Source organism: Lissotriton helveticus, chromosome 2_1 (assembly GCF_964261635.1).
Source record: "Lissotriton helveticus chromosome 2_1, aLisHel1.1, whole genome shotgun sequence".
Classification (NCBI taxonomy): domain Eukaryota; kingdom Metazoa; phylum Chordata; class Amphibia; order Caudata; family Salamandridae; genus Lissotriton; species Lissotriton helveticus.
The window spans coordinates 174,745,445-174,769,301 of record NC_136059.1 but is presented as its reverse complement, the minus strand read 5'-3'; the positions used below and the strand labels follow the sequence as shown (position 1 = coordinate 174,769,301).

The 23,857-nt window shown below is 50.2% G+C and overlaps 1 protein-coding gene across 3 annotated transcripts in view; it reads left to right on the top strand.

Moving 5' to 3' along the window:
* Positions 1 to 7,012: 7,012 nt before the first annotated feature.
* Positions 7,013 to 23,857, top strand: part of CNTFR (ciliary neurotrophic factor receptor) — an 883,959-nt gene continuing 867,114 nt past the window's right edge. For all 3 annotated transcript variants that reach the window (XM_078674690.1, XM_078674691.1, XM_078674692.1), the window contains exon 1: positions 7,013 to 7,176. The gene's annotated coding sequence lies outside the window, so the exon portion shown is untranslated. The remainder of the gene's footprint in view (positions 7,177 to 23,857) is intronic.

Sequence of the window (23,857 nt, the reverse complement as noted above, 5' to 3'; positions counted from 1 at the left end):
GGGACACACGTCTGTGCATACCCTGCAAACTTATGGCGAACAAAGCGGTACAAAAGGGGGTGGTGATGGATGGAGCATCTGCCCCCATCAAACACTCACACCCAGTCAACAGATCTGGGATTAATCCATCACCGTTCTTTAGCCCACTCTGCCACCCCAGTTCAGACATGGCCATATGCAAATCAGTCTGACCCTGTGCCTCATGGGAAAAGTCCAGCCCGAATTGCCAAGCCATGCCTTCCCTGGACCGTAAACAAGCTTCCTAGGACTGGTATCTGTCATTACAACCGTCTTCAGCCAGGCTTGCTTGAATCCAGTGGCAATGTGAGGAAGGGACTCACGTCTGAGCATACCCTTCAAACTTATGGCGAACAAAGCAGTACAAAAGGGGGTGGTGATGGACGAGCATCTGCACCAATCAAACACTCACACCCAGTCAATAGATCTGGTTTTAATCCATCACCGTTCTTTAGCCCACTCTGCCACCACAGTTCAGACATACCCATATGCAAATCAGGCTGACCCTGTGGCTCGAGGGAACAGTCCAGCCCGAAATGCCACGCCATGCCTTCCCTGGACCGGAACCAAGCTTCCTAGGAACGGTTTCTGGCATTACAGCCATCTTCAGGCAGGCTTGCTTGAATCCAGTGGGAAAGTGAGCAAGTGACTCACGTCTGAGCATACCCTGCCAAATTATGGCGAACGAAGCGGTACAAAAGGGGGTGGTGATGGACGGAGCATCTGCCCCCATCAAACACTCACACCCAGTCAACAGATCTGGGATTAATCCATCACCGTTCTTTAGCCCACTCTGCCACCCCAGTTCAGACATGGCCATATGCAAATCAGTCTGACTCTGTGCCTCATGGGAAAAGTCCAGCCCAAACTGCCAAGCCATGCCTTCCCTGGACGGGAAACAAGCTTCCTAGGACCGGTTTCTGGCATTACAGCCGTCTTCAGCCAGGCTTGATTCAATCCAGTAGCAAAGTGAGCAAGGGACTCACGTCTGAGCATACCCTGCCAATTTATGGCCAACAAAGCGGTACAAAAGGGGGTGGTGATGGACGGAGCATCTGCACCAATCAAACACTCACACCCAGTCAACAGATCTGGGTTTAATCCATCACCGATCTTTAACCCACTCTGCCACCCCAGTTCAGACATGACCATATGCAAATCAGTCTGACCCTGTGCCTCATGGGAACAGTCCAGCCCGAATTGCCAAGCCATGCCTTCCCTGGACCGGAAACAAGCTTCCTAGGACCGGTATCTGTTATTACAGCCGTCTTCAGCCAGGCTTGCTTGACTCCAGTGACAAAGTGAGGAAGGGCCTCACGTCTGAGCATACCCTTCCAACTTATGGCGAACAAAGCGGTACAAAAGGGGGTGGTGCTTGACGGAGCATCTGAATCAATCAAACACTCACACTCAGTCAACATATCTGGGTTTAATCCATCACCGTTCTTTAGCCCACTCTGCCACCCCAGTTCAGACATGGCCATATGCAAATCAGTCTAACCCCGTGCCTGGCTGAAGACGGCTGTAATGCCAGAAACCGGTCCTAGGAACTTGTTTCCGGTCCAGGGAAGGCATGGCTTGGCAGTTCGGGCTGGACTGTTCCCAAGAGGCACAGGGTCGGACTGATTTGCATATGGCCATGTCTGAACTGGGGTGGCAGAGTGGGCTAAAGAACGGTGATGGATTAACCCAGATCTGTTGACTGGGTGTGGGTGTTTGATTGGTTCAGATGCTCCGTCCATCACCACCCCCTTTTGTACGTTTTTTTTCACCATAAGTTGGCAGGGTATGCTCAGACGTGAGTCCCTTGCTCACTTTGCCACTGGATTCAAGCAAGCCTGGCTGAAGATGGCTGTAATGCCAGAAACTGGTCCTAGGAAGCTTATTTCCAGTCCCGGGAAGGAATGGCTTGGCAGTTCGGGCTGGACTGTTCCCATGAGGCACAGGGTCAGACTGATTTCCATATGGCCATGTCTGAACTGGGGTGGCAGAGTGGGCTAAAGAACGGTGATGGATTAAACCCAGATCTGTTGACTGGGTGTAAGTGTTTGATTGGTTCAGATGCTCCGTCCATCTCCACACTCTTTTGTACCTTTGATAGCTGGCTGTTACAGAGAACACACCTGCCTTTGGTAAGCAAGCTGGTCCTTAGAGCACACCTGTCTTTGAGGAGCTGGCTGCTACAGAAAGAAGCCTGCCTTTGAGGAGCCACCTGTTACAGGGAGAACACCTGCCTTTGATGAGCCAGCTGTTACAGAGAGCACACCTGCGTTTGATGAGCCAGCTGTTACAGGGAACACGCCTACCGTTGATAGCTGGCTGTTACAGAGAGCACACCTGCCTTTGATGAGCCAGCTGTTACAGGGTGAACACCTGCCTTTGATTAGCCGGCTGTTACAGAGAGCACACCTGCGTTTGATGAGCCGGCAGTTACAGAGAGCACACCTGCCTTTGATAGCTGACTGTTACAGAGAGCATGCCTGCCTATGATGAGCAGGCTGTTATAGAGATCATACCTCTGTTTGATAGCTGGCTCTTGTTGGAAATGGCCCTTTTTGCAGGGTCATCCCTAAACTTTTTGCCTTCCTCCTGGATTTTTCTTGACCTATTTTTGTCGACTTTATGACTCTGGGCACTTTACCACTACTGATTAATGCTAAAGTGCATATGCTCTCCCTGTGTAAATATGACTGTGTATTGGTATATCCCTGATTGGCTTATTTGGTTAACCTGTTAGTCCCTAGTAGTGTGGCCTGTGTGTACCCAGTGCTGGTAACCCAAATGCTGCTGGTGGGCCTGCAGCGCTGGTTTGCGCCACCCACAGAAGCAGCGTGAAAAGTGTACCTCAGACCTGCCACTGCAGTGTCTGTGTGCAGTCCAGAACTGCCATCTTGGCTGTGAAGTGCCCACACTTCCCAGCCCCTGAACCTTCCCTTGGCATCATATCAGTCACCCCTATGGTAGGGTGCATTGTGTGTGTAAGGTAGGACATGGCTTGATATGTGTAGCATGTCCTTGTAGGGAATTACACCACATTCCGTTTTTCACTACTGCAAGACTACCTGTTCTCCATAGGCTATAATGGGCAGTTTGATTATTACACTTATAATCCTAACTGACTCAGGGAACATGGTATAAATTTGAGTTTAGTATGCCTGAACTCAGAATGATAAAATACATATTTTAGCAAAGTTGGTTTTAACATTCTGTGTTTGAAAATACCACTTTTAGAAAGTAGGTATGTTCTTGCCCAAGCATTCCAGTGTGCTCTGCTGTTATGTGTATTGGCTGTCTGGGTTTAGGGGGGCTAGGCAGGCTGAGTCAGACCTGGGTTGAATAGAGAGATCTGCATTGAGTATTGGGGAGTGGTAGCTCCTTGACCTGAATAGGGCTGTGCCTGGCAAGGTGAATGCTGGCTCCACCTCCTACTGTGCGTCTGATGGCAGACCACCTCTTTCTGAAAGGAAGGATGCAGCCTGGTAAACAAAGTGCTCCAGGACTGAGCAGAACTGGTTTTGGCTGGGTTCAGTGACTAGTGACTTTTTAGAACAAAGACTTTTGGGGTATAAAGACCGGTGCCCAAACCCCTACATTTTGTATCAAGAAGAACCTCTGTCCGTGTAACTGAAGGAATCTGCAGGAGAGGACTGTCTGTGTGCTTGTGTGCTGTTTCTTGGATTGGCCTGCAGTAGTTTCCCCTGGACTGGGAAGAAGAGGGAAAAGGTCTATGAGAGAACTTTTATTTCAACTTGCTGAAGCAATTACCCAAGGGCAAGAATAGAGCTAGCCTCCTACTGGAGTCTCAGGCACATCTGACTCCACGACCAGCCTCCTGATTCCTCCCAGCGAGGATGTCTATATGCAGGTGAGGCTCCTGTGTGTCCCAGGGCCTCTAGTTCTACTACAGAGAAGAGAGTGCTGAAACCGTCGCTAATGCCCGTTTGCGAGCCGCCGCAGCTGAAGAGCATGAGGAAAATCACCACGCTGCTGCCACCGAGCGCTCGCAAACCAAAAATCCTCACATCGCACGCTTGCGGGCCACAAAGTGCTCGCTAACACCCGAAGATCATTGCAGAGAGCACACCTTCCTTTGATAGCTGGCTGTTACAGAGAGCACACCTGCCATTGATGAGCTGTAACATAAATCTCAACCTGCCTTTGATGAACCAGCCATTACGGAGAGCATGCCTCCCTTTGATGAGCTGGCTGTTACAGAGAGCACACCTTCCTTTGATAGCTGGCTGTTACAGAGAGCACACCTGCCTTTGATGATGAGTCGGCTGTAACAAAGAGCACACCTGCCTGTGATGAGCTGGCTGTTACATATATTGCACGCCTGCCTTTGATGAGCCAGATGTTCAATAGAGCACACCTGTCTTTGATGAGCCGGCTGCTACAGGGAGAACACCTGCCTTTGGCTCTTACATATAGCACGCCTGTCTTTGATGATCCCGCTCTTACAGAGAGCACACCTACCTGTGATGAGCCGGCTGTTACAGAGAGCACACCTTCCTTTGATGAGCCGGCTGGATAGTTTCATCATGTCATCCTGCCATGGTCGGTGAATTGAGTTCAGTGTTTAGAAATGGCAAAAGTACATCATGAAGTGTTACAGAAAAAGGAAGGTAGTGCAGCGGGTGAAGGGTGGCCTTACTCTTTTTTGGGATTGTGTGGTTAGTTACTTTGGAAAGGTTTGAAGCATTGAGGTAATAACGATGGCTGAACTCTGATTAACCAGTTACAAAGGCCTTCTGTTGTGTAAGTTGCGTCATGTGCCTCGCAGAATATCAATGGAAACTTTATTACTTTAAATTAAAATAGTTATGGAAACCTCAGACCAAATAACCACTTCTAAGGGAAATTGTAGTCAAGTGAATAATATTTTCCCACATTATTTCATTAAAGGTGCAGAACTCCATGTGAAGCAACTGCATCAATATACAAACCATTTGAAACTCAAAAATGTATATTACCATCAAGGGTAATAATTACTTTCTTAACTTGGTGTCATCTCCGCAGTCTTTGTGTTCAAGGTCCTTTAAATAGCCAACAAGCTCATACTTTTGAATAAAGTTTGGAAAGATACCCTACTGCTAAGATTTGTACTTATGACAGGTTATGTGGATGTCCAGAGCATGGCTAATCACCCGTGAGGGCATCCAGGCGCGGATTAGGGCCGGTCTGAGGGGAAGGAGGAGATCATGCCTGCACTGTGCTTAGACTAACTTTAAAACTTTTCCCACTTATATGTGTGTTGTTTTGTGCAGCACATATGAAAATTGGTGAAAATTTGAGGAAGGTCAAACTTTTCTCCCACGTTGTGCCTGCCTCAACCAGATGTATTTTTAGTGCAAATCCCTATGTAGTAATGTGAGTAGCTAGGGATTTGCATCAAAAGCCATAGGTGGTATCTTGGGAAAGCCCAAAGCACCACCCATAGGTGATTTCCAAATCAGTGATGTGCACTGGTTTGCGTCACTTTTGTTGACTTTGCACCTGCACAAAATGTTGATAAATCTGGCCCAACATGTGCCCTTCTTTCACAAATTTCACCAGTTTTTTTTATGTTATGGAATAAGCTTCAGATTATGTTCTGCAAAAAGGATATTTAAGAAGCGAGGGCTTGGAAGGGAGTTTTCTCGTTTCTTGCTCTATCCTTCTGGAACTCTATTCCAAGGTTTCTTCAATTTATGGCAAATCTGATAAAGTTCTGAAAAAAACTCCAAATCCTCCTTTGTTTTCACCACCATTTTGAAGTTACTCAGCGGCCCTCCAGGAGTTGCTCTTTACACTAGAGTGTCACACGAAACAATTGTAGACGTACAAGGGTTGTGTAAAAAACTATTTAACACAGTGCAGCATAACAACACATATCATAAAAATGTGCAACCTACAAAAATAATAACTCGACATATTAGATGTTTCTGAAAGCAGACGACAGAAACAGAAAAATACGGAAAAAAAATGAAAAAAAAGAAAGAACATGTCTTCCAAATAAGTGATTGGGATTTTGTAGAGACAACAATATCTAAGATTCGCTGCAGGGTAGTCAACAACTTACGATACGCAATACTAGATTTTCATTTTTAGCAAAAAAGGGGCATTCTGGGAGTTATGGTCCTGATTTGCTTTAGTAGATCCAACTGAAAAAAAAAATCTGAAAAAAATAGTTTGCAACAGAGAAGTTTAGGGCCTCAGGGCTGTGTCTTTGGTCACAGGGAGGTATCTGATGACTTAACACTAAAGTCAAGAGAAAATCAACTTTAAAATGGTTTGCAGGAAAATGCTGCACGTTTCAAAGACGTCTTGTGAAACACACGAAGTGCCAGAGAAAACTTATTTTTACGAGAGTTAGAAAAAAAAAATGATGAGGAGTAAGGTACTGCTCCTGGGCTATATACAGTGGAGAACTATTTGCACGTGAGAAGTGCCAGTACTCGCTCCTTAAATGTACTGCACCTATACTGAGAAGTGCAGGTACTCTCCCTTTCAAATTAAAGTGCCGGTACCCAGTACCGGACATTAACTGCCCATTTAAAGCACTGGCTTTAATGAATTCACCTAAGAGACGCGTTTTGCTGGTTAGGTCCCGCCGGTGTGAGAGCGCGGGGTAGGTGGGATGGAAACGGACATCTTTTTTGGCATCAGAAAACAGTATAAGATGAAATATTAGTGAAGATTTTGTTCTAACTACTCTTCCTGGAGTCGGTGCTAGTAAAACCTCTTTCCTGAAAAGTTTCCTGAAATTCGCTTGTGAATGGCGAGGGTCGGTTGGTTGCCGCACACAATAAAGAGATACTCACTCCATCGGGGTGCCAGGGCAGGCTTGATTCTGGTATAAGGCGCGCACGCTCGGAGCACCCAGGGATGTGTTTGAGCGGCTGCACCGCCCGCGGTCGCCGCTAGGGGGCGCTCTCCTCCCTCTCCGCCAGCCCGGGCGGTCACGTGCTCCCGACGCGTGTGCGGGTTTAAAGCGCTCCGTCCCCTCCAGCCCGGGCAGTCAGTGCGAAGCCGGGCTGCCGCGGAGGGAGGTGCTGCTGCCGCTGGCCTGCCTGGAGCCTGGACACGCCTGGGGACAGAGCGCTTCACTGGGGACTGGATCTGTGGTGGGCCTGGGAGGAGGAGCCGCGGGGGCACGGGCCGAGCCTGGAGAGCACGGTGAGTAGAGTGCACTGCCAGTGCACACAAGCGCCAGGAGCTGAGCACACTGGTGTGCACTAGGGTGTGCACGGCGCGAAAAGGATGCTGAGGTACTAGTGTGCGCACTGAGGATGTTGTCTGTGTGCACACGCGTCCGGAGCTGAGCAGACGGGTGTGCACGGCGCGAAAAGGATGCTGAGATACTAGTGGGCGCACGGAGGATGCTGTCTGTGTGCACACACGCGTCCGGAGCTGAGCACACGGGTGTGCACTAGGGTGTGGACCGCCGCGCAGAGGATGCTGAGATAGTAGTGTGCGCACTGAGGATGTTGTCTGTGTGCACACAAGCGCCAGGAGCTGAGCACACGGGTGTGCACAGGGGTGTGCATGGACGCGCAAAGGATGCTGAGGTACTAGTGGGTGCACAGAGGATGCTGTATGTGTGCACACGCGTCCGGAGCTGAGCACTCGAGTGTGCACTAGGGTGTGCACCGGCGCACAGAGGATGCTGAGATACTAGTGGGCGCATGGAGGATGCTGTCTGTGTGCACATACGCTCCAGAGCTGAGCACACGGGTGTGCACTAGGGTGTGCACGGACGCGCAAAGGATGCTGAGGTACTAGTGTGTGCGCACACGCGTCCGGAGCGGAGCAGACGGGTGTGCACTAGGGTGTGCAAAGGCGCGCAAACGAGGCTGAGAAACTAGTGTGCGCGCGGCGGATGCTGTCTGTGTGCACACACGCGTTGGTTGCTGAGCACACGAGTGTGCACTAGGGTGTGCACCGGCGCGCAGAGGATGCTGAGATACTAGTGGGCGCACAGAGGATGTTGTCTGTGTGCACACACGCGTCGGTTGCTGAGCACACGGGTGTGCACTAGGGTGTGCACCGGCGCACAGAGGATGCTGAGATACTAGTGAGCGCATGGAGGATGCTGTCTGTGTGCACACACGCTCCGGGGGTGTGCACCAGCGCGCAAAGGATGCTGAGATACTAGTGTGCGTACGGAGGCTGCTGTCTGTGTGCACACACGCGTCGGGTGCTGAGCACACGGGTGTGCACTAGGGTGTGCACCGGCGCGCAGAAGATGCTATGATAGTGTGCCCATGCAGGATGCTGTCTGTGTGCACACCCACCCAGGACCTGAGCACACTAGTGTACACTAGGGTGCACACAGGCGGGCAGGAGATGCTGTGATTGTATGAGCACCGAGGATGTTGTATGTGTGCACACATCCGTCCGGGAACTGACAACATGGGTGTGCACTAGGGAGCGCACGGAGGATGCTGTCTGTGTGCACACACCCGCACAGGAGCTAAGAATACTAGTGTGCACACAGGGGATGCTGTGATTGTATGATCACGGAGGATACTCAATGTGCACACGTGGGCTCATGCAAAGATACCGTGTTCACCTTTAGGAATACTAGTTGTGGACAAACAGAAACCTGGTAGTTTGTACACGGAACGTTGTGTATGCACACATTAATGTACTGCAGTTGTGTGCTCTCCAAGGACTACCGCTGTGTACTCTGTGTCTGTGTGCACAGAAGATGCTGGTTTAAAACACATGCGATGCTGGTACGCACACGTGGGTGAGGGTGCCGTATTTGTTATGGGGCTACACGTTTACGCACAACGGTGTGCTCTGACGGTGTAGTATGGCTGGTGGTGCCCGGATGCGCGTCAAGAAATGCTGTAGTTTTGTGCACATAGATGTTGTTGCATGTGTCTCTGGAGAATGGCTTAAGATCCGCTTGTGTGCATACCAGAAGTTACATGTTTGAACACAGCAGTCACTCTGCGAGCGCACAACGTGGTGCACGTGTCCACGGAGGTATTGCCGGCTGGTATTTCAGGTGCACGTGTTGCCCGAGTACAGATGAAAGGGATAGGACCTTTGTGCACATCGACGGTTTTGTCTTTGTATAATGCTGATGACAGGACGTAGGGGTGTGCGGATGTGTGCACATCGATCTCTGAGAAGGTTTGTGCACAGAGGACAGGTGGGAGCACAGCCGAGGATGTGCTGTGTACACATTAACTGTGCTGTGTACAGGTGGGAGACCGGTTCCCTAAATCCAAACGTGTGGGTGTGGCTATGTTTGCTTTAGTGCAGACAGTAGGTCCACCCGCCTCTAGGCGCTGTTCTAAGGTACTATGAGGACAAAAAGCAGATCATATCCAAGCAGATCGAATCGATTGCCTCTTGGTACACTGGGGTGTGGACGCGGGTGCTTGAACTCAATAATGTAATGCCTGCGCACATGGAAGGGGCCGGTGTACAAACACACACTCGTGCATACACGGTGCTGCCCGGGTCAGTTCGATAACTTTCTATGTGCACACAGGAAAGGAAATGCCTATTCGTACTTGCGTGGTTTCTATCAAACAGCTCACGGTCTGGTGCCTGCAAGCCCTGGAAGGCTGCCTGCTCCATGCACACCTCGGGAAGGCTGCCTGCTTCATGCACACCCCGGGGAGGCTGCCTGCTCCAAGCACACCTCGGGAAGGCTGCCTGCTTCATGCACACCCCGGGGAGGCTGCCTGCTTCATGCACACTCCGGGGAGGCTGCCTGCTCCATGCACACCTCGGGAAGGCTGCCTGCTCCATGCACACTCCGGGGAGGCTGCCTGCTTCATGCACACTCCGGGGAGGCTGCCTGCTCCATTCACACCTCGGGAAGGGTGCCTTCTCCATGCACACTCCGGGGAGGCTGCCTGCTCCATGCACACCTCGGGAAGGCTGCCTGCTTCATGCACACTCCGGGGAGGCTGCCTGCTCCATTCACACCTCGGGAAGGCTGCCTTCTCCATGCACACTCCAGGGAGGCTGCCTGCTCCATGCACACTTCGGGAAGGCTGCCTGCTCCATGCACACCCCGGGGAGGCTGCCTGCTTCATGCACACCCCGGGGAGGCTGCCTGCTCCATGCACACCCCGGGGAGGCTGCCTGCTCCATGCACACCTCGGGAAGGCTGCCTGCTTCATGCACATCCCGGGGATGCTGCCTGCTCCCTGCACACCCCAGGGAGGCTGCCTGCTCCATGTACACCCCGGGGAGGCTGCCTGCTCCATGCACACTTCGGGAAGGCTGCCTGCTCCATGCACACCCGGGGAGGCTGCCTGCTTCATGCATACCCCGGGGAGGCTGCCTGCTCCATGCACACCCCGGGGAGGCTGCCTGCTCCATGCACACCCCGGGGAGGCTGCCTGCTCCATTCACACCCCGGGGAGGCTGCCTGCTCCCTGCACACCCCGGGGAGGCTGCCTGCTCCATGTACACCCCGGGGAGGCTCCCTGTTCCACGAAGACACCTGAGGATGTTCTACGCTGCCTGTTCCACGGAGTCACTCGGAGATGTTCCATGCAGACCCTGGGGGTGGGGGGGCCTGTCTGTTCTACGCATACATAGGGGAGCTACCTGCTCCATGCACACCCCAGGGTATCTGCCTACAGACCCTGAAGAGGCTGCCTGTTCCATGCATACCTCGTCGAGGCTGCCTGCTTTATTCACACCCCGGGGAGGCTGCCTGCTCCCTGCACACCCTGGGGAGGCTGCCTGATTTATTCACACCCCGGGTACGCTGCCTATTCCATGCATACCCTGGGGAGAGTGCCATGCAGACCTCGGGGGCGGCCTGTTCCATGCATACCCTGGGGAGAGTGCCATGCAGACCCCGGGGAGGCTGCCTGCTCCATGCACACCCCGGGGAGGCTGCCTATTCCGTGCATACCCTGGGGAGAGTGCCATGCAGACCTCGGGGGCGGCCTGTTCCATGCATACCCTGGGGAGAGTGCCATGCAGACCCCGGGGAGGCTGCCTGCTCCATGCACACCCCGGGGAGGCTGCCTATTCCGTGCATACCCTGGGGAGAGTGCCATGCAGACCTCGGGGGCGGCCTGTTCCATGCAGACCCTGGGAGGCTGATAACAGACCTGAAGAGACTGACTGTTCCATGCATACACAGGAGAGCTGCCTGTTCCATGCATACACAGGAGCGCTGCCTGTTCCATGCATACACAGGAGAGCTGCCTGTTCGTTCCACTCAGACACAGGGAAGGATGCCTTTTCCATGGACACCTCTATGAGGGTGCATGTGGCTGTCCCATGCAGACACAGGGGAGGTGCTTGTTCCATGCAGACCCCGGGGAGGGTGCCTGCTTCATGTACACCCCGGGCAGGGTACCTGTTCAATGCAGACACAGGGGACGCTGCCAGTTCCATGCAGACCCCGGGGAAGGGGGAGGGGGGCTGTCAGTTCTAGTCAAACCCAGGAAATCTTTTTATCCCATGGGGACCCCAGGGGCTCCTATTTAAAGCAGACCCTGGGGGCTGCCTGCTCCATGCAGTATCCTGGGAGGCTGCCTGCTCCATGCAGTATCCTGGGAGGCTGCCTGCTCCGTGCAGTATCTGGGGAGGCTGCCTTCTCCGTGCAGTATCCTGGGAGGCTGCCTGCTCCATGCAGTATCCTGGGAGGCTGCCTGCTCCGTGCAGTATCTTGGAAGGCTGCCTGCTCCATGCAGTATCTTGGGAGGCTGCCTGCTCCGAGCAGTATCCTGGGAGGCTGCCTGCTCCGTGCAGTATCTGGGGAGGCTGCCTGCTCCGTGCAGTATCTGGGGAGACTGCCTGCTTCCATCAGTTTCTGAGGAGGCTGTCTGCCCCCTGCAGTATCTGGGGAGGCTGCCTGCTCCGTGCAGTATCCGGGGAGGCTGCCTGCTCCGTGCAGTATCTTGGGAGGCTGCCTGCTCCATGCAGTATCTGGGGAGGCTGCCTGCTCCGTGCAGTATCTGGGGAGGCTGTCTGCTTCCATCAGTTTCTGTGGAGACTGCCTGCTCCATGCAGACCCCTGGGGGCTGCCTGTGCTACACAGTCTCGTCGGTCGTCGCCTGCAGCCGCACCCCTGTGTGCACACATACGGGCGCCGGGCGGGCGCACACAGGGGACGCCGCAGATATTGGCAGGAGACTGGGACAAAGTCAACTAGAAGGCGGAAGCCAGATTACGTGAAGTTAAATGTTGGGGTTCACACGTATGGCACCCTCAATTGGTAACCTACCCTTTCGGAACTGACAAGAAGAATGCAGGATATTAAACGCTCACACGGGCTGCTCGAGGATCAGGGAGCCCCTTTTTTAGGGAGAAGAGGTATTAAGACGGCCCCCACCCACCTCCCCCAACTTGAAAGGTTGCCCTCTTCTTGGTCTGTAGCTGGGTCATGTGAGGTACCCCAGATCTGGCGCTGCAGGGGCAGACCTTTTAAAACATGATCTAGCTCCTGCTGTTTAAAATAGCGCCGATCAATGAAGGAAACATGTTTTCAGCCGCTCTTAATTCATAAATCAACCTAGGCATTGGGCTGAACGTGATTCGCCCAGGATCACACAGTTTTGGTCAAAAGGGAAATGAGTCTTTAGAATTGACGTCTCCTGGTGTATCTGTCAATAATTTAGCTACTGACTCCCCTCCCCGGACCTGTCTTCTCGCGCGTGAGCCCGTGCCACGCACTGCTCTGCCGAGAATGCTCTGACTGCACACAGAGGGTGATGCATGTATGCACACATGCGGGCAGGGCGCTTCTGGGCACACATGGAATGCTCTCAGTGAGCACACATGAGAGATCAGGGACCGGCTTGTTTGCGCCCCGCATTCCCTTTATATTTCCGGGGGTTTTGATGGGCTTGGTGACCGTGCGAGGGCATTAACCGAGAGTAACTGCCCTGTCAGCTCGTCGACTGCACGGATCACCTCGTCGACTGCACGGATCACCTCGTCGACTGCACGGATCACCTCGTCGACTGCACGGATCACCTCGTCGACTGCACGGAGTGCGGCCGCGTGCACCACGTCCCTGCTTTGCGAGCCCTCAGAAAGTTCTCAAGCGCTCAAAGGGTGTTTGTTTCCCCGTGAATTTGCCATTATAACATTTTGTCTAAACAAAAAAACGCGCATTGTCTTTGCTAGTTTCCTTAACGGCGACTTAAAGTAAACTTTAGGTGAGGTTGATAGAATTCAAGACAGACCGCAAGCTTGGGAGGGGGTTTAATATCTCGCGATATACGGGGCGCTCCCTTGTGACGCTTCCCACTCCCTGAGATTGCTGCCCGATCTAGCGCCTGGTTGCTAATGTGTAAATGAGGCGCCCTCGCGCGCCGTTTATGAGACTTTATTCCCTGTTCCCATCCTGCAAATATCGTCAGAGTTCAGACCGCAGTGATGTCTGATTTGGTTTTTCCTTTCACTAAGGATGCCCACGGGTTTGAACACTGCGCCCATCTGAGTTCCGACTGGATTAAAGCGATTTTAGTGAATTGTGTCCCGTCTGCTTTCTCCGTCCACCTCTCCGGTTCGTAATTGTCCTCTCCGCTCGCCCGTTCACCCTGGGTGATCACGCAAATCTCTGATTATTCTTACTTGTAATTGGACTTTAGAAATCCTTTTAAAATAGATTCATCTGTACACTTTCTACAGCTTTAATTCACGTTTGGTGCACAGTAAAGACAAAAGTGGACCAAGAAAACATATTGTGTTGTTTACAATGTGTGCCATGCCTTTTTGTGAAGATTAGACGGTATTAGTGCGTTAAAATGTAGGTGACTGTGCGTGCGCACGCGCGAGTGTGCACGTGCCTGCCCCGTCCCAGTGCGTGCACGACTGACCAGGTCGGGAGAGTCCATTTATCAGTGGGCAGGGAGGGAAGCGTTTTCAATAGCGTGTCGAATTGTTCAAGAGTGCGGCCATTCTGTTTTCTCGGTGACGCCTCGCCCCTCACCCTCAAAGGGAACATCTCTTTCAATTTCACAGGCCTTTAAGGGACAATGCGTGGGGGAGGGGTGTGTGCGGGAAGAAGTGAACTTTAATCAGGCCGCATAGTAACTGAGGGGCCTTGCACTATTTCACCAGGTGCCTGGTGAATACGTAGTGGGCACTTTTTATCTTTCCGCCGCATAAATCACGTTGTTTAACAATCAGCCTTTCCTACACTACGGGCTTTGCGCTACTTCCCCGGCTGCCGGATAAATGAGAGAGACAGGCCGCCACAAGCACCGTCTGTGAGACACAGGAAGGACTTTGCACGATTTGCCAAGAGGGCCCGAAAGTGTGAAGGACTTTGCACTTTGTCTATTTGATAAGATGATAAGAAAGAGGGACTTTGCACTGTTTTCACATTTAGCTTGAAAATTGTGACGGACTTTGTACTTTGTCTAGATGATAAGAAAGAGGGACTTGGCACTGCTTCAAAAGTGGCTTTACAAATGTCATCGTCTTTGCACGTTGTCTATTTGATAAGATGATAAGAAAGGGCGAATTTGCACTGTTTCACAAGTGGCTTGAAAATTGTGACGGACTTTGTACTTTGTCTAGATGATAATAGAAGGACTTTGCACTGTTTCACAAGTGGCTTGAATATTGAGACGAACTTTGTACTTTCTATCTGCTCAGTAAGAGGACCTTTGAACTATCTTCGAAGAGGCCTTAAAATGTGAAGAGCTATGTAATTCCTCTCTCCCTAAAACGTAAGAGGGTCTTGCATTATTTCCCAAAATGGCCTCGAAACTGTGATGGGCTTTGTACTTTCTGTCTATCTGCCGGATAAGTAAGAAGGTCTTTGCACGATCTCCGAAGAGGCCTTAAAATGTGAAGTACTATGTATTTTCTATCTCCCTGGTAAAAGAGGGTCTCTGCGCTTTTTTCAAAGTGGCCTTAAAATTTGATGGACTTTGTACTTTCTGTCTGCGAAAGTCTGTGCGCTATTTCCGAAGAGGCCTTAACATGCGAAGGACTTTGTATTTTCAATCTATGTGCATGTTTAGTAACTGACTGTTTCGGCGGCATTTCAATTCGAAAAGCTGCTAAGTATGGACGCTGTGCTCTTTTTTCATCACTGCCTGTTTACTTACATGGTCTTTTAAGTTCATATCAGGTTAATTAAACCTGCTGGTTCTGTTGGCTTTCTCCTGCCTTCCTTGGGAGTTTCTGACCAGTTAGCGCTGGGACACTTCTTTCGAAGTAACTGTCGTGCTTTAGAAGTTCCATTATTTTTATTATTACTTTATACCATCTGGCAACTTCATGGCATGTTCGTGTATTTTCTCTGATCACGATTTAATGAGTTGTCATGTTGTAAGAAGGTACGCTGAAGTGAATGTAGTTACATAACATGTTTTAATTTTTCGTCTGTTCTATTTTTCTTTCTTCTACGGTAGGCCTTTCAGTCAGTGAGTTTTCAGTTCTCCACATCTAAAATGTCAGAAATCTACTTTCTAAATGTGGTAATCTTTGTGAAGCTAGGTCGACATGACTTATTGTTTTTTTAATAACAGTTTTTTTCTAGGAAGTCGAACATTTGTCTATGACGCTGTTGTATTGAATAATAAAAAGTTTCATACCTTTCAGCTCTGAAAACTTGGTATTAGACATAAATTGCGCTAAATATCATACAGCGACAGGCCTGGTCTTGACGAAACAAATTGTAAAACCAGTTGATGTATTCATGACACTCCACAGGTGTGCAATTAATCTCCGCCAAAATTCAGTCTATGTAAATGTTTTCCTTCCTAATCGATTGTTGATATTTTAAGTTCATGACCGGATTTATCTCTTTAGAAGGGTGGACGAGCCCTTCCCCAAAAACATTGTGTCTGATCTCAGTGTTTAATGTGTGTCTGACGCCAGGGGCCTTCTGGATGGACTTTGCTCGGATTGCTGACTCAATGCTATGCTTTTTGGGGAGTTTGAAATTGTTTGTGGAAAAGATGACCTTTGGCACTTGCGCTGCCCCGCGCTCACACTTCCCACAAGCGGCTCCTGAAGGGACTGATGTGAAACATAAAGTAAGAGGGTTTTTGTACGTGGCGTGCTTATTTCACCGGCATGGTCCGGTGATTTGAGATTCGTCGACCTCTTGTTCTTTTTGTGTTTCAGTTTCGAGGTGGTTCGAACCTAGAGCCCAGAGTTTGTGTGCATACACAACACTTCTTTGTGTTGTAAACTCACATGGTAAGGCCGGTGTACTTACGCTCGAATGAGTATCAAACCCAGCTCTTCGGCCTCCGAGGGGCTTGTTTTGGAGGATGCGTCGAACCTTTCGACACGACCCACACTCACAGACCCTGGTGACTCGGGGATGCTTGCGGGCCGGAGGGGGGTGGGGGGGAGGCTGGCGGGGGGGCTTCGCGGAGCTTTACGTTGTAGCGGGAGGACTCCTGGGGGCCCTTTCGAAACTCGGAGCAGATTCGGGCTTTCTTAAGATTCTTCACACACAAAGAGCGAGGTATCCCAGTGTTTGTGCTAAACTTGCACTGTGTATGTTCGAAAAAAGAATGAATATTCACCCTGACAAGGCAGAGGGCGCGCCTCGCGGGTGTGTCATTCATCACGGTCAGCCCGTAATGGAAACCAATGTTGCTGGTGCGTACATGATCTGGCCTCAGAAGTGCGTGCCCGCGTGCAGCAGCCCCTGAGTCTGCTGAATGAGTCTTGGACAAGGTTTCAGAAGCGGGTTGTGTGAGTGGCAAAGGATTGTGTGGAGGCACAGAGAGAGAGGGACGAGGGGGAAGCCCCTCAGGGGTCCCCGCGAAGCTCGCTTTGACCTTAAATAGCTCCAAACAAAAGGTTCTCTTGGCTTGGAGGCTCTGTCGAGGCGTATTGTGGCCATGTTGAGAGCACCAAGCCAGTCCCACTGTGGAGGCTCATTGTGGCCCTGTGGAGGGCACTGGGCCAGTACGACTGACGAGGCTCATTGTGTCTGGTCCTGTGGAGGGCACGTGGCCAGTCCCACTGACGAGGCTCATTGTGGCCCTGTGGAGGGCGCTGGGCCAGCCCCACTGTGGAGGCGCATTGTGTCCAGCCCTGTGGAGGGCGCTGGGCCTGCCCCACTGTGGAGGCGCATTGTGTCCAGCCCTGTGGAGGGCACCAGGCCAGTCCACTGTCAAGGCGCATTGTGTCGGCCATGTGGAGGGCACGAGGCCAGCCCCACTGTCGAGGCGCATTGTGTCGGCCCTGTGGAGGGAACCAGGCCAGTCCCACTGTTGAGGCGCAATGTGGCCCTGTGGAGGGCACCAGGCCAATCCACTGTCGAGGCCCATTGTGTCGGCCCTGTGGAGGGCACGAGGCCAGCCCCACTGTCGAGGCGCATTGTGTCGGCCCTGTGGAGGGCACCAGGTCAGTCCCACTGTTGAGGCGCATTGTGTCTGGCCCTGTGGAGGGTACGAGGCCAGTCCCACTGTCGAGCCTCATTGTGTCTGGCCCTGTGAAGGGCACAAGGCCAGTCCCACTGTCGAGGCATATTGTGTCCGCCCTGTGGAGGGCACCAGGCCAGTCCCACTGTCGAGCCTCATTGTGTCTGGCACTGTGGAGGCAGCCTCAGCAGGGCACCAGGCCAGTCCCACTGTCGAGGCGCATTGTGTCGGCCCTGTGGAGGGCACCAGGCCAGTACCACTGTTGAGGCGCATTGTGTCGGCCCTCTGGAGGGCACCAGGCCAGTCCCACTGTTGAGGCGCAATGTGTCGGCCCTGTGGAGGGCACCAGGCCAGTCCCACTGTTGAGGCGCATAGTGTCTGGCACTGTGGAGGCAGCCTCAGCAGGGCACCAGGCCAGTCGAACTGTTGAGCCTCATTGTGTCCGGTCCTGTGGAGGGCACCAGGACAGTCCCACTGACGAACTTCATTGTGTCCGGCCCTGTGGGGGGCACGAGACCAGTCCCACTGTGGAGGCGCATTGTGTCCGGTCCTGTGGAGGGCACGAGGCCAGTACCACTGTCGAGCCTTATTGTGTCCAGCACTGTGGAGGGCACCAGGCCAGTCCCACGGTCGAGGCTCATTGTGGCCCTGTGGAGGGCACTGGGCCAGTCCCACTGTCGTGCCTCATTGTGTCCGGTCCTGTGGAGGGCACAAGGCCAGTACCACTGTCGAGCCTCATTGTGTCCGGCCCTGTGGAGGGCTCCAGGCCAGTCGAACTGTCGAGCCTCATTGTGTCCGGTCCTGTGGAGCGCACAAGGCCAGTCCCACTGTGGAGGCGCATTGTGTCCGGCCCTGTGGAGGGCACCAGGCCTGTCCCACTGTCGAGGCGCATTGTCTCCAGTCCTGTGGAGGGCACGAGGCCATTCCCACTGTCGAGGCGCAATGTGTCCGGCCCTGTGGAGGGCACAAGGCCAGTCCCACTGTCGAAGCGCATTGTGTTTGGCCCTTTTGAGGCAGCCTCAGCACCGCACCCAGTCAGGAGTGGCCGGCACCATTCGGGTCTGGAGGGGTGGGGGGGTAAGTAGGAGTAAAAACAGAAAATAAATAACTTACCCCTCGCCGCACCTCTCTGCCGTCATCCCGCTGTCTTCTATCCTGGCTGGTCTTCCAAACAGGAATCACACAGGCTGAGGCTCCCCTGAGCCAATCGCAACACTGCAGTGAGCGTTGTGATTGATTCCCCTAAGCCAATCACAAGACTGCAACACAATGGTCGAAGTGCAGTGGTTCGGTGCTCAGACAGGGTCTAGGGGCCCAGGCATGTTCTCCACGCAAGATGTGGGCTAGCCAGGCAGTCATGCCACTTGCAGTAAGCAAACCACTCCTTTCCTGCTCCTCTGTCATCGGAGCAGACCCGCCCACAAAGCTGCCCGCAGCAGGAAAAAATAAAATGATAATAACCTAGCTTTATCATCTTACTTTTCCTTTCTTTCACTGCTGCAAAGCAGTGGGATGACGCTCCTCCATCTTAGCGGAGGATCCGCCACTGCTACCAGCCAGTACCACTGTCGAGGCTCATTGTGCCCGGTCCTGTGCAGAGGCCGCCTTGGCAGAGCACTCAGCTAGTCCGATTGCTTCAGTAAATGGATGAAGCCTCGAGCCAGGTGTACACTCTGTACATCGCACTGTGGGGGAAGGTTGTATTTAACTGTGCGAAAATACACTTAGGCCCTCATGGCGAGTGATCTGATAATCAAAGGTACACTTAGGGCCTCATAACGAGTGATCTGGTAATCAAAGGTACATGTAGGCCCTCATTATGAGTGATCTAGTAATTAAAGGGACACTTAGGCCCTCATTATACATGATCTGGTAATCGAAGATACACTTAGGCCCTCAAGACGAGTGATCTGGTAATCGAAGGTACACTTAGGCCCTCAAGACGAGTGATCTGGTAATCGAAGGTACACTTAGGCCCTCACGACGAGTGATCTGGTAATCGAAGGTACACTTAGGCCCTCACGACGAGTGATCTGATAATCAAAGATACACGTTGGCCCTCATTAGGAGTGATCTGGTAATCGAAGGTACACTTAGGCCCTCACGACGAGTGATCTAGTAATTAAAGGGACACTTAGGCCCTCATTACGAGTGATCTGGTAATTGAAGGTACATGTAGTCCCTCATTACGAGTAGTCTGGTAATTGAAGGTACACGTAGGCCCTCATTACGAGTGATCTGATAATCAAAGATACTCGTAGGCCCTCACGACGAGTGATCTGGTAATCGAAGGTACACTTAGGCCCTCACGACAAGTGATCTGGAAATCGCTGGGATGTGTATTGCACCTAATGAAATCACAGAGTCGGAATTTATCAAATGTGAACTCTACCAACCAATTGCAAGGTTTTCTCAGTGCTTACCACATCAAAATCCACATAACTCATCATTGCAATACGTGCAGTAACAAAAGTTACCGCACATTTCGCAATTAAGTAGGCCACTCGTAATGAGTGCCTTAGTGAATTTGTATGCATTAATAACTGGTTGATGTGAGAGTAGTGATGGTTAATGGTCTTTACATGGTATTGCTAAACGTTGGACACCCTGGTTGAGACCATTGTTAATATCTACCCTTAGTGGATTGGTCTGGGCTCACTACTGCCCAACAGGTATCTGTGCGGTACAGGTCCATTCCTCACATTTAGTTCTGACCTGCGAGAAGTTCTGTGTAGGCAGGGATTTTCATACTGTTTATTGGAATGTATAACCCCTTTTTCGATTGGTGGATAGTCCAATAGATGGAGACTGTTCCTACTGCCCATTGGATTGCATGCTCCCCTATAGACGGAGACCTTGACTACTACCCACTGGTTTGTGTCCCCCTTTATGTGAAGACTGTTCCTACTGCCCGTTGGAATGCATACTCCCCTTTAGCCCCTTTAGATGGAGACCGTCCCTACTGCCCATTGGATTGTATGTTTCCCTTTAGATGGAAACCTTTCCTACTGCCTATTGGATTTTATGAACCCCCTTTAGATGGAGGCTGTTCCTACTGCTCATTGGATTGCATGCTTCGCTTAGGATGGAGACAGTCCCCACTGCCCAGTGCATGCATGCTTCCTTTTAGATGAAGACCGTTCCTACTGCCCATTGCATTGCATAGTCCCCTGTAGATGGAGACTGTCCCTACTGCCCATTGGATTGCATACTCCCCTGTAGATGGAGACTGTTCTTACTGCCCATTGGATTGCATGCTCCCCTGTAGATGGAGACTGTTCCTACTGCCCATTGGATTGCATGCTCCCCTGTAGATGGAGACTGTTCCTACTGCCCATTGGATTGTATGCTCCCCTGTAGATGGAGACTGTTCCTACTGCCCATTGGATTGCATGCTCCCATATAGACCGAGACCTTTCCTACTAACCACTGGTTTGTGTCCCCCTTTATGTGAAGACTGTTCCTACTGCCCATTAAATTTCATACTCGCCTTTAGATGGAGACGGTTCCTACTGCCCATTGGATTGCATGCTCCCTTTAGATGGAGATTGTTTCTATTACCCATTGGATACAGGCATCATCAAGCAGTCGGGGTAGGATTATCAAGACAGAAAAGAAAAACACATCTTTCATACCATTACTAGAAAATGCTTTCTTTGAAATATTTTTCGCCTATTTTGCAGCAGTTTATGTTATACTGTGTGTAGCCTTTACTTTTTTTTAAATTATGTAGGCTACGTTATAATGTGTGTAATTAATTCATTTTTAAACAAATGCTTAGTGTCACAGGAAGGGATCTCGAAGCATTATATTTGCAAATCACTTTTATGCAGTGCACTATCCACAATGTAGCTCAGTGACCCTGCAGTTATACACAGACCTGTGAATTCTGCAGTGATTGCATTCACTAACTCAGCTTTCCTACCAAAACCATGCATTTCCACAGATTACCTTAACTTGCACTTATGTTTCCGCCTAATGTGTGTGCATTATATTTTATAATCAGGTACCAGTAGGATAAAAGACCAACAAAATAGTTACAGAACATTTTGTTTTTTTTTACTATCTCTGTACCACCCTCCCCCACTCACATACCCTGCCACTGTAATCACAGCCACATTTCCCATAATGTTTTAAAGCACTTCCACAGTTCTCTCATCTAAATGTTTTCCAATGAGCAGGACTGTCTTGTTGAAATACAAGCTGCAATGGCTGTTAAAACAAAGCACATAAATAAGAGTGCCCAAAGAAAGTGCCTTTGCAACATTGTTTTTTTTTTGGGCTTTTTGATTCTAGACCTTGTTTCTAAAGTCATTTATGATTGTTGTATGAGCAGGGCCGCCCTGCTCATAAAACACCCTGAACTGACTATAGAAACAGAAACCAGAACAACATAACGATGTTGCTGGGATATCAGAAAAAGAAAACAATGGATCTAGAGGAGTTTTCTTTCTCGGTTTACCAGGGGTCCCAGAAGATCAGCAGGACACAAGGAAAGGTCTGCCGGGCTGCTGGCAACATGCTAGCAATACTTTTTGTACCACTGCTCTATTGTCACGCTGTCTGGGAAGAATACATAAAGGCCAACTACACCACCTTATGTTACGCAGAAAACAGGCTGCAGGCACCAAATAGTTGGGACAACAAAATGCCAACTTTCTAAAAGTGAAATCTTCAGATCTGTGACTTAAAATCCGACTTCACCATTAAAGAGTATTTTAATCTATAATTCTTTAGCCACCAAACATGACTTTCCTACCTTCTCCCAATAAAAAGTTATCACTTACTAAATGTAATAAGGTAACCCAATGTTATCCAGCCTAAGAGGTATTCCTTTTAAATAGTGAACATTGAATTTGAGAGTTTTTCACTACTAGGACAAATAAAACTTAAAAGTATATTTCCAGCTCTTTAAATACAACACACTCGCCCCTGTGGGCTGTTTAGGACCTATCGCAGGGGTGGTTTATGTGTATTAAAAAGTAAAGTTTAGGCTTTGCAAAAAGTTTATTTTGCCAGGTCCAAATGGCATTTTAAAACTGCAAAGACAGGCTGCAGTGGCATGCCTGATATTGGTTTAAAGGGCTGCTTAAGTGGGTGGCACAATAAGTGCTGTTTTTTACGGTCCAGGGAGAGACTAGCTTGACAGTTCGGGCTGGACTATTCCCACAAGGAACAGGGTCAAGACTGATTTGCATATGGCTCGGTCCAAACTGGGGTGGTGTGGTAAGCAATAGAATGGTGGATTAAACCCAGATCCATCCCAGAGGTGAATGTTTGCATTGTCCAGCATTTCGTCCATCAATTGTTTCTTTGGCGTAGACCCACTAGTAGCATTTAATTTACGGTTAGGGGTGCATGTGGGACCACTTTACTAGGGTCTGGTAAGTAAATTAAATGTGCCAATTGGGTGAAAGCCAGTTTTACATGTCTAAACAAGTAAGCACTAGAATGTTAGCATTGGTTAGCAGTGGCAAAGTGCTTATAGTCATAAAAGCCAATAAAAATGGGTACAGAAAACAGAAGAGGTGAAGGCAAAAAGTTTGGGGGTGACCCTGCAGAGAGGGTCAAGTCATACATACCCCTTAAACACATTTATGAATCGGCCATCATTTTTGGTACTAAGAACATCAAATTACCTGTACGGCCACCATTGCTCGCATATAGTTGTTGCCTCTTTCACCTGTGGATCCCCAGACACATCATAGTGAGTCACAAGTGTGCAGAAATGAATAATAGTATGAATAATTTTGGCGCTACTTGAGGTACCGTTTTTGAGAGGGACATGGAAGACAGAACATGAAGATTAAGTTAATTGCTGCAGGTCACACAATTTCGGAGCTACTACCAGTTAACTGGCTGGGGACTTTATCTCTAAGAGTTCTGTGTCGGTGGTAATGGAATTTGGCAGCGGTGACACTATTGGTTGCATTGTGATTGTTGTGCTGTGTTATATCTAGTGAAGTATCACTGAAACAATGAGAAATATATAATATGATGTTAATATCAAACTCTGTGCTGTTTAATGCAGACAAATTCATATATTGTAGACACACATCTGTGTACATGGTACAGTTAGCACCGCTGGCAATTTCCAATACCGCCAATACAAATCTGTTCATTAGACTGGTAATACCACTGGAAAATAGTAATGCCACCAACACAAAACTGTTCATTAGTCAGGCAATAAATACCACCGGAAAATGTTAATACCACCAACGCAAAACTGTTTAGTAGACAGGTAATTCCAATGTAAACTGTTAACATCACCAAAACAAAACTGTTTAGTAGACAGGTAATTCCACCGGAAACTGTTAATTCCGCCAACACAAAACTGTTTATTAGACAGGCAATACCACCGGAAAATGTTAATACCACCAACGCAAAACTGTTTAGTAGACAGGTAATTCCACCAGAAACTGTTAATATCACCAAAACAAAACTGTTTAGTAGACAGGTAATTCCACCGGAAACTGTTAATACCGCCTACACAAAACTGTTTATTACACAGGCAATAC